Raw genomic sequence first — 14,069 nt, forward strand, 5'->3', positions numbered from 1 at the left:
TCAGAGCTCCATCCAACTTGGCCTTGAACACTGCCAGGGAGGGGGCAGCCACAGCTTCTTTGGGCAACCTGTTCCAGAGATTCACCACCTTCATGGTGAAGAATTTCTTCCTATGAGGGTGGTAAAACACTGGAACAGGTTGCAATATCTGATTTTGCAATAGTCCTTGATTTGAGTAATTCTAAAATGTTTAGGAAACCATAGGGTACTACAAAACAGCTAAATTGTTCACTTTTTATCCTACACATTAGCCTTACAAGGTAATGAGAAGACAGAGCTGAAAATGTTCATGATATTTCAAAGGGACACCTTTCTGCTGAAATAATGAAAAAGATAATAGGAAAATTATTGTATTTATCCACACCTACAGCTTTCCTAATGGAAGATTAATATTATTGTTGAGAAAAAAATGTAAGTAGGTTTAAATGTATTCTGCCAGTCCTCTTTAATCATTTTCACTTATTCTGTGTTCTTTTTACACACTTTGTTTGTCTGTAATAATTAAGAACAACCTATTACATACTCTTTCTGTTTGCATCTGGCAAATTACCTTGTATTAGCAGTGATGTGGAAATACAAATGAGCAGTATAAATCTTCTTGAAGTTGATTCTTGAAAATCATTTAAGATGGATTCATAAAAACCCTGGTTATTTGAATATGAAATAAATGAGAAATATGATAAAGCCTGTGAGAAAATTCATCAGAGTGAAGCGATATCCATGTGATTTCATAAGTGATTCAAGAACACTCAGAAGCCTGGAAGTTAACGATAAGTTAATAGCTAAGGAGCTTCTGAAGTCTTAAGATTATAAACCACACAACCTTTTCACTGTAGCAGAGCCACTAAATTTTCCAACTGAAAAAACAAAGATTCAGAAAGGAATGCAAAGCAAAACCAATATAAATATACCTTCTAGGACCTAGGCTATCCAGAACCAATGGTTCTGACTTGAACACATTGTGTTAAGATAGACAGAAGTTGTTTTCCATTTGTGTGAAGGCAGTTCAAATCAATCACATCAAGGTACCTTGAATAAGAAAACAGTTATGGTTATTTTTAAAACCAAGTTACATTCTTTTTTGGTTACAGAAGCATACCCATAATGGTCATTACTGCAGATTTTTTTTTCCTTGGGTCTAACCATATCATATAATCACAGAATGATTTAGGTTGGAAACGACCTTAAAGCTCATCTCATTCCAAGCCCCCTGCCATGACAGGGACACCTTCCACCAGACCAGGTTGCTCAAAACCCCATCCAATCCAGCCCTGAACACTTCCAGGGAGCGGGCAGCCACCGCTTCTCTGGGCAACCTGTTCCAGTCCCTCACCACCCTCATCGTGAAGAATTTCTTTTTTACATCTAATCTAAATGTACCCTCCTTTAGTTTAAAACTATTCCCCCTTGTCCTATCACTGCATATGCTATATCTGCTTGTATACAGCACTAATATGCATAACATATATAAGACTATATACATATACTATGTCTTCATGTACATAATATTAAAAGAAGCAAAGCTGTTGCTAACAACAAGACACAGCTCTAAAATCAAGTCTAAGCAGTAACTGAAAGGAGAGTTTCCTAGACAGGTTAGCACAATGCATTGTGATTCTGCAGCTCAGAAAACTTCCTGAAGTTACTACACCCTAATACAGTGACACAATGGACAAGATCAAGGTACAGAAGAAAATTTATTTTTAAGTCCTCTTATTTCAAAATGTCTCACCAAGCAAATATATATGTTTAAGAGTTGTCTTATTTTGTAGTTAGTACAGGATGTGAGAGAAAAGCTGTCAAACTAGCATAGGTTTGCACTGGGACAAATTATCACACTAAGCAGAAGACCAAGAGGAACCTGACTTCACAACAGCATGAAAATTATATGATCACTGTTATTTATGAGGTTGGATTTTAAGGAGGGATCATAGAATCGTAGAATCTTTAAAGCTGGAAAAGACCTCTAAGAAAATCAGAGATATCCTATTACAGGATTGCACTATTCCTATGTGCTGTTCCTTGCAAATATCTTTACTGCTGTGAAATATGAGCTATGTAAGAACCCTGAGCTATGTCAGAACTAGTAGACCTCACCTGGGGCCTTCACCCACCACTTGTTGATCTTAGGCCCTGAATTACCATTGAAGGTCAGTCTCTGAGCTTCAAACTTACTTGAGATACACTTCAGAAATCCATGTCTCCAACTCATGCCTGTGTCTGGATATAGGTCTTATGGATCTGGACCCAGACCTTCAGGCTAGTGATTACTCACAGCCTGCTGATTACCGGGCTATGTCTGATTCTGGAAACTCAAGATTTTACAATTGCTAACTATTCAGTCTGTCTTTTCATAGAATTATAGAATCATAGCATCATAGAACCATACAGGCTGGAAAAGACCTCTAAGTTCATCAAGTCCAACCGTGGAGGTCACTAGCCTTTAGCAGATTGTGCAGACTGAACTTGTTCTTCTGTCAATCACAGTTGTCATGATCCATACTTCATTGTTTTGGATTAAAAAATACATCACGAGGACTTTCAGGAAAGCATAATGTTCCCTCTGGAATGTTTGAGTTGGTCTCATGTTATGCGTCTTAGCAGCTTACGGCTCAAATATGCAGCAGAGCCTGATCGCAGCATAAGGATCCCTACCTTGGTCATTCAACAAATGTGATTTCAGGTCTTAAAAGGCTCAAAAATACTCACAATTTCGTAACAGTGTGTAGTTTTTTAACTTTTGTGGTTGGGGTTCACAGTGGAATAGACAAATGGCTACCTCCAGAGGTAAAGTGGTCTTTACTTGCAACTGTATGTGTAGACTTTCTTTCCTTCTGAAGCAAGAAGACCTAAGGTTTACAGGCTAGAAGGTGCACCTCTTGGTAGGTTCCAGTATTCCTTAGATGGGGAGGATAGGGAAAATTCACAAAACTGAATTAATTCCATTAAGCAAAACAGAAAATTGCAAACCTTAATTACTGCAGAAGGGCACCCTACCATTCACTAATAAATCTGTGGTTGCAGTGCCGAGCTGCAACCTTTCATGACATCAGTTACCTGTTTGTCTGAGAGAGCCAACACCAAGCGTATCTATCATGAACAAGTACAATAAAGAAAGAAACAGCTCTACCCTTGAAAAAATGGCATATTGCTTCACCCAATTTGTGGAATACTCACTACATTTAATGACTGATTTAAGCTATAATAGAATTTCATCAGGAGTGTATGACTTTATAAAGCACTAAAAGTAGAAACTAAATCCTTACCTAAAATTTTTGATTTTCATGTAGGATGTTCAGAGGAATGATTTTACTATTGTTGAGAACAAATTTGTGATTGAAGCAGAATCTTAAACCCTCCTCATAAGTTTACGGTTTAGTTACCAGCTTACTCATACATATCTATACACACACCTATCTTTAGATAAAGGATGCTTTAACTGCATGTCAACTAGTTAAAGGCTGTCATTGAAAATTCATATATTTCATTATTTCCATGGATTTTTTCAAGTGCAAATCCTTGTGTACAAAAGAGATATTTATCTGGAATGTCTAAACAATATTTTGGACACCAGATTAAGAGTTAAAGAGCGATGAGGTGAAAGTGACCAAAGGTAAAACACTCTGGACAAATTGAACATTGGGAAATCTTTGTTTAAAACTGAGAGCATGAAAATATGTCTGTCCTGGGTTTGGCCAGAACAGGGTTAATTTTCACCGGAATCCAGGAAGGGGCACAGCCGGGGGGTGGGGGCTGACCCCACCTGGCCAAACAGAGCCCGGTATTCCATACCATGTGATGTCACGCTGGGTTCCGGTGGGGGGGGAGCGGCGCGGCGGGAACGCACACTCGCGGCTTGGGCGGGCGCAGCGCCGGTCCGGTTGCGGGAGAGCGGCTGTTGTACGGTTCGTGGTTGTGTTTTCTCCTTATTTGTATCGTTGTTGTTCCTGTTTTCCCTCTGTTTTGCTGTTCTGTTAAACTGCCCTTATCCCGACCTACCGGTTTCTGCCTCTTTCTTTTTCATTCTCCTCCGCACGCCGGCGGGGGGAGGGGCGGCCGCGTGGCGCTTTTGTTTGCCGGCGGCAGCCGAAACCGAAACATTAAATTGGCGCCCAGACGTGGAGCGGGGATAACGGCAGGGCTGAGCAGCTGGTGTTAAAACTGCTTTCATAGATTTTGTTAAAATTTATCATACGCATTTTCTGTGTTAAATAGTCGCCGGTAAAAATGTTTCTGTCTTTGATCAGATGGCTGTGGTTTCTGAATCCTTATTTGCAGTATGTATTCAATGCCGTGCTGTTCATCATCGCTGGGAAAAAGATCAGGATGATAATTTTGCTCTACCTTACGATATCGACTTATGATATGATAACATCACTGTGCATGAAATTAGGCTTGTATTTGCATGCGGCTCTGCGGTCATTCCCGTACCTCGGATCCTATGTCTTAGAATTTGTGAATAATCAAACCCAGTCTGTGGGGAAAACCGAAGGGGATACCTTCCCCCACTCTTTTGCCCCCCCTCTCTCCTTCAGGCCAGTTCTAACGGCTTTTGATAATTTCGAGTACCCCTGGGATGCTCAGGGCAGCTCTCTACTTTTGTTATGCCTCCTGAACGGGTTTTGGTTTTTGTTTAGGGCTAAGCAAGTCGTTAAGAACATCGTGCAGAGACCTGCCCCGGGGCTGGATAGCTGTGAGTGGCTGGGTGTGTGGGACAGCATGGGCAAGTACCTAGGGCAGTGGGCACCTCCGGTGTTTTTTAAACTCACACCTGAGGAAGTACAGGATCCGGACAAACTAGTAAAGTATCTGCAAAAAGTGTGCTGCCACCCTGGGAACTCCAGAGAGACACAGATCACAGCAACGTGCTGGGGTCTGGCCCACGCCTACCGAGCCATGTTCAACACTGTTCAGTGCCCTAAAGGGGAAAGGGGGGGAAACGAAGCAGCAGGCACTGCGACTGGCACTGCCCCCCCAGCCGGCCCTGCAGCCCCTCCAGCCCAGCAGGCAGTCACAGCCCCCCCGACCGGCACCACGGCTGCTGCAGCCACTGGTGTGGTCCCGGCTCCCCCGGCGGGCACGGCAGCTGCTGCAGCTCCAGCAGCAGGCACAGTGATTGAGCCCAATGACCAACCTGTGCCGGTTGCAGTCGCCCCCGTAAAATTAAAGAAAGACGCAAAGAGAGCAGATCGCTCCGGGAGGGATGACGATGAGCCAGGGTCATCACGGGAGATAGAGACAGAGATCATCACCCGGTCCCTGTCCCTGGGCGAGCTGCGAGACATGCGGAAAGACTTCAGCCGCCACCCAGGCGAGCACATTGCCACCTGGCTGCTGCGGTGCTGGGATAACGGGGCCAGCAGCTTGGAATTAGAGGGCAAGGAAGCCAAGCAGCTGGGATCCCTGGCCAGGGATGGGGGCATTGACAAGGCCATTGGGAAAAAGGAACAAGTCCTCAGCCTCTGGAGGAGACTTCTGTCAGGCGTGAGGGAGAGGTACCCCTTCAGTGACGATTTTGTATGCTATCCTGGCAAGTGGACCAATATGGAAAGGGGTATTCAGTACTTGAGGGAATTGGCTGTGCGGGAGCTGGTTTACTGTGACACAGACGATGAGCAGGTACCTACAGACCCAGATGAACTCCAGTGCTCACAATCCATGTGGAGGAAGTTTGTGCGGAGCGCACCCTCCTCATATGCCAACTCACTGGCAGTTGTAAACTGGAAAGGTAAAGACGTACCAACAGTGGACGAGGTGGCTGTCAGACTCCGCCAATATGAGGAAAGTCTCTCTTCCTCCCTTGTCTCAGCTGTGGAGAAACTGGCCCGGGAGGTGCGGCAAATCAAAGAGAACATGTCCTACTCGCCACCTGTACGGGCCAGTGTCTCAGCTATTAGGGGCAAGCGTTTCCCTGCTCAGGAGAGGGAATACAGAGGCTATACACCCCGGGGCACCCTGTGGTTTTACCTGCGTGACCACGGAGAGGACATGAGGAAGTGGGATGGAAAACCCACCTCAAGTCTAGAGGCCCGAGTACGTGAGTTGCGAGGTAAAACAATCACAAAAGGGGACTCTGTTAGGAAAAATGCCGCTCCAGTTTCCAAAAGCCAGCTCTCCAGACCAGGTAGACAGTTTGACCTTGATTCCGATCCTCTGGAGGGGACCTCCAAGTCATTTTTACAGCAGGTGAGCAGCAATTTCTCTGACGAGGATTAGAGGGGCCCTGCCTCCAGCCAGGTGGAGGAAAGGGACAACCGTGTCTATTGGACGGTGTGGATTCGGTGGCCTGGCACGTCAGATCCACAAGAGTATAAAGCTCTAGTGGACACTGGTGCACAGTGTACTTTAATGCCATCAGAGTTCAAAGGGTCAGAGCCCATTTGCATTTCGGGAGTGACAGGGGGGTCCCAAGAGCTGAGTCTACTGGAGGCTGAAGTGAGCCTCACTGGGCAGGACTGGCAGAAGCACCCCATTGTAACTGGCCCCGAGGCTCCGTGCATCCTTGGGATAGACTATCTTAGGAGAGGCTATTTCAAGGACCCAAAGGGGTATCGGTGGGCTTTTGGCATAGCTGCTGTGGAGACGGAAGAAATTAAACAGCTGTGCATTTTGCCTGGTCTCTCGGAGGATCCTTCCGTTGTGGGGTTGCTGAGGGTTGAAGAACAACAGGTACCCATCGCGACCACAACGGTGCACCGGCGACAGTATCGTACCAACCGAGACTCCCTTCTCCCCATTCATCAGCTGATCCGTCAACTGGAGAGTCAAGGAGTGATCAGCAAAACTCGCTCACCCTTTAATAGTCCCATATGGCCAGTGAGAAAATCTACTGGAGAGTGGAGACTGACAATAGACTACCGTGGCCTGAATGAAGTCACACCACCACTGAGTGCTGCCGTGCCAGACATGCTAGAACTTCAGTATCAGCTGGAGTCAAAGGCAGCCAAGTGGTATGCTACAATTGACATCGCTAATGCATTCTTCTCCATCCCTTTGGCAGCAGAGTGCAGGCCACAGTTTGCTTTCACCTGGAGGGGCATCCAGTACACCTGGAATCGACTGCCCCAGGGGTGGAAACACAGTCCCACCATTTGCCATGGACTAATCCAGACTGCACTGGAAAAGGGTGAAGCCCCAGAACATCTGCAGTACATCGATGACATCATTATATGGGGCGACACAGCGGAGGAAGTTTTTGAGAAAGGGGAGAAAATAGTTCAAATCCTTCTGAAAGCCGGTTTCGCCATTAAGCGAAGTAAAGTCAAGGGACCTGCGCAAGAGATTCAGTTTTTGGGAATAAAATGGCAGGATGGGCGCCGTCAAATCCCAATGGATGTCATCAACAAAATAGCAGCTATGTCTCCACCAACCAGCAAAAAGGAAGCACAGGCCTTCCTGGGTGTTGTGGGTTTTTGGAGGATGCACATCCCAAATTACAGCCAGATTGTAAGTCCTCTGTACCACGTGACCCGGAAGAAGAATGATTTTGAATGGGGCCCTGAGCAACGACAGGCATTTGAACAGATTAAACGGGAGATAGTTCATGCCGTAGCCCTTGGTCCAGTCCGGTCAGGGCAAGATGTTAAAAACGTGCTCTACACCGCAGCCCGGGAGAATGGCCCAACCTGGAGTCTCTGGCAGAAAGCACCAGGGGAGACTCGAGGTCGACCCCTGGGGTTCTGGAGCAGGGGATACAAAGGATCCGAGGCCCGCTATACTCCCACTGAAAAAGAGATTCTGGCAGCATATGAAGGCGTTCGAGCTGCTTCAGAAGTGGTGGGCACTGAAGCACAGCTCCTCCTAGCACCACGATTGCCGGTCCTGGGCTGGATGTTCAAAGAGAGGGTCCCCTCTACGCATCATGCCACCGATGCTACGTGGAGTAAGTGGGTCGCGCTGATCACCCAGCGTGCCCGAATGGGAAACCCCAGTCGCCCAGGAATTCTGGAGGTAATCATGGACTGGCCAGAAGGCAAAGATTTTGGAGCATCGCCAGAGGAGGAGGTGACACGTGCTGAAGAGGCCCCACTGTATAACCAGCTGCCAGAAGATAAGAAACAGTATGCCTTGTTCACGGATGGGTCCTGTCGCATTGTGGGGAAGCAGCGGAGGGGGAAGGCTGCTGTATGGAGCCCTACACGACAAGTCGCGGAAACTGCCGAGGGAGAAGGTGAGTCCAGCCAGTTTGCAGAGGTGAAAGCCATCCAGCTGGCTTTAGACATTGCCAGTCGAGAGAAGTGGCCAGTGCTCTATCTTTACACTGACTCTTGGATGGTGGCCAATGCCTTGTGGGGGTGGCTGCAGCAATGGAAGAAGAACAACTGGCAGCGCAGAGGCAAACCTATCTGGGCTGCCCCATTGTGGCAAGATATTGCTGCCCGGCTAGAGCAGTTGGCTGTAAAAGTCCGTCACGTGGACGCCCACGTCCCTAAGAGTCGGGCCACTGAAGAACATCAAAACAACCACCAGGTAGATCAGGCTGCTAAGATTGAAGTGGCTCAGGTGGATCTGGACTGGCAACATAAGGGTGAACTCTTTATAGCTCGGTGGGCCCATGACACCTCGGGCCACCAAGGAAGAGACGCGACATACCGATGGGCTCGTGACCGAGGGGTGGACTTGACCATGGACACTATCGCACAGGTTATCCATGAATGTGAGACATGCGCTGCAATCAAGCAAGCCAAGCGGGTAAAGCCTCAGTGGTATGGAGGACGATGGCTAAAATATAAATACGGGGAGGCTTGGCAGATTGACTACATCACACTGCCACAAACCCGCCAAGGCAAGCGCTATGTGCTCACAATGGTGGAGGCCACCACCGGGTGGCTGGAAACCTACCCTGTGCCCCATGCCACTGCCCGGAATACCATCCTGGGCCTGGAAAAACAAGTCCTGTGGCGACATGGCACTCCCGAAAGAATTGAGTCGGACAACGGGACTCATTTTCGCAACAGCCTCATAGACACCTGGGCCAAAGAACACGGTATTGAGTGGGTGTATCACATCCCCTACCATGCACCAGCCTCGGGAAAGATTGAACGTTACAATGGGCTGCTAAAAACCACTTTGAGGGCAATGGGGGGTGGGACTTTCAAAAATTGGGATACCCATTTAGCAAAGGCCACCTGGTTGGTTAACACCAGAGGGTCCACCAACCGGGCTGGTCCTGCCCAGTCAAAACCTCAGCGCCCAGTAGAAGGGGATAAAGTCCCTGTAGTGCACATGCGGAACATGTTAGGGAAGACGGTTTGGGTCAGTCCTGCCTCAGGCAAAGGCAAGCCCGTCCGCGGGATTGCCTTTGCTCAAGGACCTGGGTGTACCTGGTGGGTAATGCGGAAGGATGGGGAAGTCCGATGTGTACCTCATGGGGATTTAATTTTGGGCGAGAATAGTCCATAAATAAATTGTATAAAGTTAGTTGTTAAATAACCCTGTCACTGTCTGTTATCACTGTTATAATTGTTATATTTTGTACCAGTAGTAGCATAGTAAGAATCGTCCAGATTAAAGAAGGATGGACTTTTTCGATGAAAACCTAGCAGAGCACAGCAATGATGGAACTGGACCTGGTTTTCAACAACTGGCATCCAGCAACTTCATCAAGATCAACATCTGCAGACTGTGGGCACGGGCTGCACCAGATACATCAGCCGTGAGCTCCGGATGCAGCAAGTGACCGCCCATCACCACACATCACCTCCCCTGCCACGGAAGACCGTAACGACAGATGGAGCCTGAAGTCATGGATTAAATGAACTCAATGGACACTTTAGAGTGATGATCCATAGACTAAGGGAATGATATCTGGAGACAGGAGAAGTGGTGGTGATCGACCGGACAATGGGGAACCTGGGCATGACGTAGATGGTATGGAATAAGGGGTGGATAATGTCCTGGGTTTGGCCAGAACAGGGTTAATTTTCACCGGAATCCAGGAAGGGGCACAGCCGGGGGGTGGGGGCTGACCCCACCTGGCCAAACAGAGCCCGGTATTCCATACCATGTGATGTCACGCTGGGTTCCGGTGGGGGGGGAGCGGCGCGGCGGGAACGCACACTCGCGGCTTGGGCGGGCGCAGCGCCGGTCCGGTTGCGGGAGAGCGGCTGTTGTACGGTTCATGGTTGTGTTTTCTCCTTATTTGTATCGTTGTTGTTCCTGTTTTCCCTCTGTTTTGCTGTTCTGTTAAACTGCCCTTATCCCGACCTACCGGTTTCTGCCTCTTTCTTTTTCATTCTCCTCCGCACGCCGGCGGGGGGAGGGGCGGCCGCGTGGCGCTTTTGTTTGCCGGCGGCAGCCGAAACCAAAACAATGTCAAAGTATCTTGCTTCATAAATCTAGAAACTAAGTATATCTTCTTCTCCTCACTACAATTGCTAGTGTGTGAGGAGTATGGATTTTGAAGATTACAATGTAATGTAAGGATATTTTTAGAGAATGGTAGCATAATTGTAGATAGTTCTTTACTTATGCCAAAAGTCTCTGTTTTATAAAGGGAAAAGAATAAAGACATGATTATTGGTGAAAGCAGTCAGCAAAGAGGTTTCCTGGCATTTTAGAAGGATAAGTGGGTAGAAAATCAAACTGAAACTTAAACTAAACTAACAGTATATCTTGCTAATGAGCCTGTTGTATGAAAAGCTGACGACGAGTGGTCAAAACAGAATAATATCTTTCTTCCTTAAACATTCAGAAAAAGAGCAGCTGAACTGTAGAAGCAGTATTAATGGGAAAAATATCCTTCTTAAAGTAGCTGCATAAAATTAATTCCTTAGTTGACTATGAATAAGAATTTCAGCAACCTGCCTCGTTAAACACTGATGGATTTATAGGCTGTTCCTCAGCAGTAAAATACACAAGAGAACCACTCTGATCTAGGATCCATCAAACTTGTGCGTATGCTCTTACAGCTCCAAGACTTTGTAGTACTTCAGAAAATTAAAAAGGTGGTCTGCTGCATAGTGGACTGCAGGACAGTCAATGAAAGAAATACACAGAATATGTACCCATACTATAAGACTGTTTCTTAATTACCCAGCAGTAATAAATAATGTTATGGAACTAAAGAGACGGTGTGTTATATCAAAACAGACCCATGGAGAATTTTGGAGGCTAGGGCCAAAAATCTATTCTCTGAGTCACACTTCTATAGGTGTACAGATGTATAAAAAGTGTCAAGAAGTTACTATTTTATATCTGTACCTAGAAAGAGAAAGGATGTAACCTCCTAATACTTCATTCAAATCATTGATAAAATGATTCAGAAAAGATCTGATGTAAGCAAACAGACAAAAAAGAAGCATAAATGACAAATACTTCATTGATGTTGAAGGATAAGAGAAGTGCAACAAGATCTGAAAAACAACAAGACCTGAGGAGGTGGCAGAGGCTATTGATGGGAAAAGACTTAAGATTATATTTTGTCAATTATACTTTTTAGAGAAATCAATAATAAGCCCCTTAGAGACTGAAGCAGAGGAAGAGGTGAACAGTCTGAGGGTTGAAATTAACCGTAGTAAAGAACTTCTGGGACTGAAGATGGAACATTAAGTAAAAATAGAAAAGTTGTTGTTTACAAAAAGGTAAAGCAGAACCAAAACCAAAAAGGACATTTTCTACTGATGCAAGTCAAGATGGCTGTTGAATTTTTGAAGTAAATCAGAGCAGAAACCCTGCAGTCAGACTGAATAGCCTTACAATCAATTAACCTGTGCTAATAAACTTCAAAGAAATGGTTAATTTATTACATTTACTATTCTTGATTAATCAATATATTATCTTGCAAATGAATATATTTATCAAGTTTGTTTGATTAAGCCTCAGGCTTTGAATTCACATTTTAATTGTTCTGTATGGGTGAAAAATGTTGGCGTGCAAATGTAAAACAACATGGTTTGACACTTAAAACAATTTACTTACAGAGATTCTATGCAGAAAACATTTGTTTATTATTTCACAACTGTCACTGCAGAAGACTGCATAAAAATTTCCATGCAGAATTCGAAAAGTACTTGAATATTTTAACAGCAGGAAAGCACATTATACTCCCCAGATAACATTCTCTGATTAAACTGAGGCATTCTTTAATTTCGGGGGGAGGGGAAGAAAAGAAAAAAAGGAAAAGGCATTATAAATATTTACTCAAGAAATACTCCTGAAAACATTGCCTTTAATACCTATTCTTTATTGCTCCCCTCCCCTCCTCCTGTCAGTACAATTAAAGTTGTCAGGTGGCTTTCTGAGGTTTGGAAACCAGGCTGCTTTGCTTTCTTTCAGCAAAACAAAGTCTTAATTTTGCATATTGTTAGGTGGTTGAGTGGCCTGGCCTTCTTGGACTTCTTTTTTTCCCCCTCTTCTCAAGATAATGCAACGAGGATTTTTCTTTCAGACTTACTTGTTCAGAAGAAAGTGCAAATAGCTGTTTTGACACTCACCCAAGACTGCAGAAGAATCAACTCTCCTGCCTAACTCAGTGTAGTGCTGTGGGCATATGTAGTTAAGAGGGTTAGGTGGTATAACTTTGGATAGTCAGTGGCCCTCTACTGGGATTTTACAGAATAAAATATCTGCATATCATGCCTAAGGATTTGTGAGTTGTTTTTATACAGAGAGATCTTATACTATCAGTCACAACTCATGGTCACTTAGGGATCTTGGCAACAACAATAAATTTAGTATTTGTGAACAAAGTTTCCACATACTCTTGAGATTAGGAAGAAAATAATAGGTAGCATCCTGTGCTAGTTTTGCTGGGGTAGAGTTAATTTCCTTCACAGTAGCTAGTATGGGGCTATGTTTTGGATCTGTGCTGAAAACAGTGCTGGTAGCACAGGGATGCTTTCAGTATTGCTGAGCAGTGCTTACACAGAGTCAAGGCCTTCTCTGCCTCTCACCCCACCCCACCAGCAAGGAGGCTGGGGGTGCACAAGCAGCTGGGAGGGGACACAGCCGGGACAGCTGACTCCTTCTGACCAAAGGGATGATCCATACCATACGTCATGCTCAGCAATATAAGGCTGGGGGAAGAACAAGGAAGTGGGGAAGTTCAGAGTGATGACATTCCTTTTCCCAAATAAATGTTGCATGTGATGGAACCCTGCTTCCCTGGAGATGGCTGAACACCTGCCTGCCGATGGAAAACAGTGAATGGATTCCTTGTTTTGCTTTGCTTGTGTGCGCGACTTTAGCTTTACCTGTTAAACAGTCTTTATCTCATCCCATGAGTTTTCTCCACTTATGCCCTTGGAGTACTTCACCCATCCCACCTGGGGTGAGTGAGTGAGAGGTTGTGTCATGCTTAGTTGCCGACTGGTTGGGGTTGAACCATGATACATCCATAACACTGAAGTGCCAACAGGATTTTTATTATGATTTTTTTGTAGGTTTTTTTTTATTTATTTACAGAAATATTTCACAAACTAGGGAGGATTCCAAGAAGCAAGGGAAAAAATATGCAGAGGAAGTGGATCTGAAGAAAAATTAAATATATGTAACTAAGAAGGTCAGTGATCCAGGGTTCCACCAAAGGGTGGAAGGTATGATTTGAGGAGAAATGTGAAATTCAATGAGGAAAAGGGACTCCAGAAAAAGGAATTCTAAGAGATTCTAGTTCAATGATGTGTTCATTCCGAAGAGTATACTCAGTTTTACCTTATTTTCATTATTTTGGTATGCGTTATTATCCCTAAAGTTTTCTCGCATTTGACCTTACCCGAAAATTGTTTTCCTCTAAAAAGATCAGTCACAGTTCTGTTAAAATGGATGGGAACTGTGTGTCCCACTGGAATAAGTGAAGAGGTTATCCGCTGCTTATTTTATAAAATATACACTGTGGCAGTGGTTGTGTCTGTGCTGGGAGCCAGCTACCACTTCTCCCAAAAGGAATGGAGTAATAGGAATCAATATTTGCAAAGAAACCAGAGCTCTGTAGTTTCTGTTTGTTGTATAGATGACCCAATAAACAGAGGCTTTATATTTATATGAGAGTCTGAGAAAATGTTTAAAATTTTTGAAACAATGTTGATCAGCCTTCTAGAGATTTTGATGGGGTTGAGAAAAGGGTGCTCCCC

This window comes from Opisthocomus hoazin, chromosome Z (assembly GCF_030867145.1).
Source record: "Opisthocomus hoazin isolate bOpiHoa1 chromosome Z, bOpiHoa1.hap1, whole genome shotgun sequence".
NCBI classification, from domain to species: Eukaryota; Metazoa; Chordata; class Aves; order Opisthocomiformes; family Opisthocomidae; genus Opisthocomus; species Opisthocomus hoazin.